This window comes from Peromyscus maniculatus, chromosome 22 (assembly GCF_049852395.1).
Source record: "Peromyscus maniculatus bairdii isolate BWxNUB_F1_BW_parent chromosome 22, HU_Pman_BW_mat_3.1, whole genome shotgun sequence".
NCBI classification, from domain to species: domain Eukaryota; kingdom Metazoa; phylum Chordata; class Mammalia; order Rodentia; family Cricetidae; genus Peromyscus; species Peromyscus maniculatus.
The window spans coordinates 43,828,541-43,835,265 of NC_134873.1; the positions used below are offsets into that span (position 1 = coordinate 43,828,541).

The 6,725-nt window shown below is 48.3% G+C and overlaps 1 protein-coding gene across 11 annotated transcripts in view; it reads left to right on the forward strand.

Moving 5' to 3' along the window:
- The window catches only part of Ttc27 (tetratricopeptide repeat domain 27), a 181,625-nt gene that overhangs the window by 5,216 nt on the left and 169,684 nt on the right, over nt 1-6,725 (forward strand). The window lies entirely within an intron of this gene.

Below are 6,725 nucleotides of genomic sequence, written 5' to 3' on the forward strand. Positions count from 1 at the left end.
AGTTCCATTTAGAGTATATTCAGAAGGAGGAAAATATTTAGTAAATATTTAGCCAAAAAAGACTTGTGTGATGAGAACTGTACTTAGAATTAGCAGATGGACTCAGTCGAAATGATTCTGGTTTTAACATCCAGAGCATCCGAATCAGGAGCCAGCCTCACACACACCTTCCTCTCTCCATCAGGACTGACGTTGACGTCATCAGTGTCACAGAATTTCTTCACAGCCTCTTTGCTCTGGTGCCTGTTGGCCTTGCCATCCCATCGGGCACACCTGACTTGTCGCCTGTCTCTTCAGGGCTGACTCAGTGGTCAGGGGACACGTGCTGACAGCACACTGGTCAGCCTTGTTGCTCCTGGAAATGCTCTTGAGAAGGTTTTTGAGCCACTTCAAGAGCCTCGGGGTCTTGGGCTGGGAGGTGGGTGACTTAGGGATCTTCTTTCGTGCTTGATTGTGGATGCCGCTCAGCACTCACTGCCTTCTCTGTTTTCAGAGCCTTCGCTTGGGCTTTGGCCATGGGAGGGCAGGAGCCCGTCTTCACTTTCAGCTTCGTCTTTCAAAAGCTAGAATGTGATTTCGATTCATTCGGATGATTTTATTCTATTTCTCCCGTGTTTATCACAATAAGCTACATCATTGTCATATTTAAAGTCTCTTAAGCATCAGGCTTCCAATGTTTATTTAGATTGTCTAATGATGCACCAAATGAACCCCAAATGGACTACATATACGCCAAGTACTTTGTCTCCCAGAAAACAAGGAACGGGAGAGAGAATGCGTAGAAAGTTCTTGAACCCTGAGGCAATAAAGGAAAACGGGAAGGAATTTTTATGACCACATTAAAGAAACATGTGACAAATACTTATAACAAATAAGAAAGGCAAGAAGCTAATAATAGCTTTATGATATAAAGAGTTAACATCTGCTATAGGAGTGAAGGGGAACTGAGTGTAGAATTCACGAGCACATTCAAGTAAAAATGAGAATGTAGTTCATGATAGTGACACATTTTAAAATCCTTGTTGTCAGAACAGAATATTCAGTGTGTACCAAGTTGTTAGCCAGACATTAGGTCCAAAAACTGAAGTTCTGCATCCACTAGCCAAAATAAGTTCAGATGGACAAAACATTTAAATTGGAATTCTAAACAGAATGATACTGTAGGTGAGTGTAGACGTGGGAATTAAGCAGCCTGAGTTTGTCCTGCCTCTCTCTGACTCCCTGGCCATGTGGCCTTGGGCAGGTTAGTTAACCACTTCATGCCTCAGTTCATGAGACAGGGATGAAATGGCAGCCGCCTCACAGGAGGAACAGTTGTGAGGATCAAATGTGTTAGTACACGTAATGGGTGTGGCCTGGTGCATGCAAGTACATTTAAAAATAGCTGTCACCATTGTCAAACAGGTAAAACCGTAAAAGCATTAAAGGAAATTTTGGTAGATATTTTTATGAGCTTGGGAGTGGGGGGAAGACTTATAATCATGAAATCATAGAAGATGAAGAAATTTATCATTTAAAACTTCTACACATGGGGAAGTACTTCTGATCTGTGAGTGAAGTGTGGGGTCACCAGCCACGGGGGGGGGGGGGGGCGGGGGGGCAGGCTATGAGGGTGACATTGTTTTGTGACTTCCTGCACTGAAGCCAAGCCTGGCCAGGTGAGTGCCTGGGAAGAGCTTATTTGAATGTTTTACACATTGTCTTGGTTCTTCTTAGAGCTGCTGTAACAAATTTCAACAAACTTGGTGTCTTCTGTGGAAGTTTCTTCTTGTCGTTGTAGTTCAGCTCTGGAATCCATAAGTCCAGAATCAGAGTGTGAACTTGTCATGTTCCTGGGGATTCTGGGGGGAGGTCCTTCTAGTTTCTAGTGGTCCTGGACCTTCCTCTTGTGGTACCGAGGCTCCAAACTCGGTCATGTCTGTATTCTCTCCTCGCTGTCTGAGTTTTCTCCTCTTACATGGAAGGAATCAATGACTTCCAGTCCTAGCTACTGGGCTGAGGGACCACCTTGGTCCATATGACCTCATCATCACTAATTATATCTACAAAGACCCTAATTCCCCCAAACACTCATATTCTGGGGCCCAGCGTGGACATGAATTTGGGAGAAACTTTATTTTACCACAATGTTATACTCCCTTTCATGGGGAAAACAGCTGTAAGCCTGGCTGTAAGAGTGTGGTGTGGCTCTCAGAAGTCTCCAGAACAGATCCAACACCTCACTGGAGGCTGGGGGAAGTAGCAGAGGGGACGTGAGCAGAGGTACCTTGAGGGGAAGCCAGAGACCCTCAACTAGTCATGGCAGCGGCTTTCTTTTGGACACTGTCATGTTCGGGTGCCCAGGAACAACAGGGATATACCAAGAATATAGCAGGGGCTGGGTCAGTAGAAGATGGGGTGTTTATGCATGTGTGAGGTCCTAAGTGCAGTCGCCGGCACTGGGGGGGAAATCGGAGTTCACAGGAAGATAATAAACCTCAAAGAGAGACAAGTGGGGCCAGCAAGATGGTTCAGTGGGTGAAGGTGCCTGCCAGCAAGGCTGAGGACCTGAGTTCAATCCCTGGGACCCACAGTGTGGAAAAAGAGAAATGACTCCTCGTTTATGCTGTGGCATACGTGTGTACACACCACACCACACACACACACACACACACACACACACACACACACACACACACACGCACGCACACACGCACACACTCATATTTCAAAGTCAAACAAGAGGCGTGCGTTTGCGCGTATGTAATATTAAGAGACAGCACTGGAACACCGAGCCCTAGAGAACAAATCAGAATTTCTAAAGAAGGCTCTAGGAGATTATGAAATGAAATACCAAGATAAAAATTGTGTATGGGTACATACGTAATTGGGGGAATGTCCCAAACTCTCATTAGGTCCAGAAGGGTGTCAAGACCCATGAAGAGTGTCCAGACTGAAGAACTCTTCAGTGTAGACTGAAGGGGCGCTGACAGGGTGTGTGGCCACGTCTGCTGATGTCCGGCCTTCAGCCTCATGGGGCTCCGCTGACTGCTGGTTCTTCACCTGGTTTTGGAATTTCTTGCTTCTTACCTCACCACACACACTCTCTTTCACACACCCCTCCTCTTTCCTCTCTGGGAGAGTGTCCCCCAGTTGGCCCCCTCACTAATCTTCTTCCATGTAGTGAGGCTCCCTAGGGCGTCTCATTCCTTCCTTCCATTTCTCTCCTACCCCCGTGAGGTAGATATTTGTGAACCTGACCCTTGAACTCTTCGTCATTGGGTCAGGTCATCTCGTGCTGCATGCTCTTTTCAGGTGTCCTGCTTTGTTCCTGTTGGCTGAGTTCAAATCCACACGTGTCCCCATGTGTGTGATGTTGGAGAAGCTGTTGCAGTTTTTAATCTGCAGAATGCACAGGGCAGCACACCTTGCTGGCCGGATTGAGTGTGCACATGGAGCTTGCCTGCAGGAGGCGCTCTAGCCACTGCACTGCTCCTGTGTCATCCCCTCACCAAAGCTCAGCCCCAGAGCCCGGAGCTGCTCAGGGGTAAAGCGCTTGCTATGCAAGCAGGGGGTCCTGAGTTCTGTTCCCAGCACCCACATGAAAACTAGGCATGGAGGCGTGTGTCTGTGACTGTAGTTCTGCGGGGTGGCCGTAGAGGTGGACAGGTGCCAAGAGTGTGCCAGCTGTGCAGTCTAACAGCTGTGAGAGACCTACAAAACAGTGGGGTGTGATGGCAGGCAGATCTCTGTGAGAGTTCAAGGCCAGCCTGGTCTACAAGGCAGAGTTCCAGGCCAGTCAGTTACTCTGTCTTTAAGATAAACAACCATAAATAAGTAAAAAAGATAGAGTGCAATTAGAAGAAAATGCCCGAGTTTGACCTCTGACCTTCACATACATATACATGGATATGTACTCCTCCATCCCCCAATCAACTTGATAAGTCCCTTGCTGGGTGACCTTGACAATTACTTGTGCAAGCCTTGTTTGGCTTTTTTGGTTTTTAGTTTGTAAGGTGGCAGCAGCAAACCACTTGCTTCCAAGTTATTGGGAGAATTTCCTGAAGTCGAGCCAGAAGCTTGGTGTACCCAACAAGTGCAGAGATGGAGGGGGTATGGAGGGCTGCTGTGATGGGTTCTGTTTTTCCATGGGTTTATTTTGAAGCCTGAAGAAGTTGGGAAGTGAGCAGGGGTGGGAGGGCTGGCTGGAGGTGAGAAAGCCAACACATGCTGAGGGTTATTTCTGCCCTGACAGATTGGGGAGAAAGTCTGTGGTGTCTACAGCAGCTGTAGGTTCACTCTGCAGTTTTCAGAGTGCAGTGACTGCAAGTCTGTGATGTTGTTGGTTTGTTTTTCTTCTTTATTCTTCGAGGGGCCAGCCACCAATTCCCACATAATTCACACAGGGGCTTATTCTTAATTACAAATGCTAGGCCTTAGCTTGGCTTGTTTCTAGCCAACTTTCCTTAACGTAACTGATCCCATCTACCTTTTGCCTCTGGGCTTTTCCTGTTCTCTGTCTTCTGTAAATCTTACTCTGTGGCTTGCTGTGTAGCTGGGTGGCTGGCCCCTGGAGTCCTCCTCCTCCTCTGGCTCCTTCTTCTCTCCTCCCAGATTTCTCCTTCTATATATTCTGTCTGCTAGCCCCACCTTTTCTCCTGCCTTGCCTTTGGCCATTCAGTTCTTCATTAGACCATCAGCTGTTCTAGACAGGCACGGTAACAAAGCTTCACAGAGTTAAATGCAGCATGAACAAAAGTAACAACCTTGAAATCATACTCTGCAGCAGTGTGATGTAAGTAGAGAGCCTGTCCTTATTCCTGCTGCCTGGCCCCTTCCCAGGCTTCCCGCATGCCCATGCACATGACCCCTCCGCTGCTTTAGATCCAGTTGTTCCTGACTGGGGCTGGACAGTGATGCTTTGCCTGCTAGGAATGCAGACACTCATTACCCAGGGTGCTGGAGCACTTGCATGTAGGAGCGTGTATTTCCAACAAGTTCCCAGCTCATGGGCCACACCGAGTAGAAGGGTTCTAGAGTATTCTCAAGCTGGTTCTTTAGATGGTTCTGTGTGCCCCCATTCAAGGAGTGGAAGACTAAGGATGCTGTTTGGCATCTCCAGGGAAGCTGTTTTAAGATAAGCAGCTTAATGTAAATATGGCAAAGGTTTTGTGTTATGTTGTAACCTATTAAATCCACCAACCAGTATTCAAAATTCTGAGGTACAATCTGAGAACATGGTATTCTAGAAAGTGGCTAAATGGCAGGCTGACTTGGAGTAGTGGGAGGGAGAAGAGATGCTTTTCTGGGGGGAGAGGGATTTGAGACAGGATTTCTCCGTGCAACTTTGGAGCCCGTCCTGTAACTCGCTCACTGTAGACCAGGCTAGCCTCGAACTCACAGAGTTCCACCTGCCTCTGCCTCCCGAGTGCTGAGATTAAAGGCATGTGCCACCTCCACCCAGCTGAAGAGATGCTTTTTGAGGGTTGCATGTCAGTGCATTGGCAGCTTATCATTTGGCATTTAGGAACCTCTTTTAAGCAGTAGTAGATTGATGTCATCACAGTGCTGGTGAAAGTTCATGAGTCCTTCACTAAGATAGAGGACAATACATCAGATTCATAGTTAACATGGAGTCAAATCTGCTACCTGTGGCAGAATATCTATGCTATGATGCTCCAAAGTGCAGACACAAAACATCTTTCTCAGCACCGTCTACACAATTTCAAAAATGTCCCCAGAAAACCTCACTTACTTCTTAGCTCCCACGATCCTGGTGCTCCTCTGTGGCTTAAAGGCTGTGGGTCCCGGGGTCTAGCAAATCACAAGCACACGAGTGAGTGCCAGGGACCTCTGAACCTCATCCACAAAGAGATGACTCCCCCTTGTGCCTAGACGGGAAGCTCTCAAGGGCAACTCCTTCAAATGAAAGGAAGGTGGGTGACACTTCCTAGGAAACGTGTGCCATGCTATATTTCCACAGTGTGAAGGCGGGCTGACAATACCGGGGTTTTCATTTTTGCCCATTCTCAAAGCCCTATCCTAGAGGAAGGATCGAAAACGGAGATGGGAAAAAAATAAGAAAAGGAAACGGGAGGCACTGGGGATGCTGGAGGAAGATAACTAATTACGATCTGGCGAGGAACTGAGTCCGAGGACACGGGGAACAGGCAGAACTAAAAATGGGGGAGAAACGGGGGGCAAGTGGCTCTGATATAAAAGGGTGGGGCCTACGATGGGCTCTGATAAAACCAACTCCGAGTTCGGGACAAAAGCAAGGGCCCTGGTGTTCGCGGCTCGACAGTTCTATCTCTAAAGTATAATGGTCACACCAAGAAACTCACGGCGGTGACTGCACCGAGTCTGGAAGACATCACTCCCCCTCCACGCCTAACAATTTCACCCAAGGGCTCCGGCCAGACCAACGCCACTTCCGCTCTCCTCGCCTCTCCCGGATGTGGTCTCGGCGGCGACTAGCCCTGTTCTGAACATCTACTTCCGCCTAGCAGATTCAGAGGGGGGCTGCAGCGGGGAAAGTCACGTGACGACGCCTCTTCTGATGCTTTTGAGACCCCGCCCCCATGGCGACAGGAGGTTTAGGGAGGCCATCGGGCCAGAGGGTTGGAGCAAGTGGGCGGAGTCTGAAGGTTTAAGTAAGGGGTCCTCCTGAACCCCAACCCTTGAGTTCCCGCAGTTTGCACACCTACTCCCACCCACCCCACAAGTGATCTTAGGGATGCAAAGAG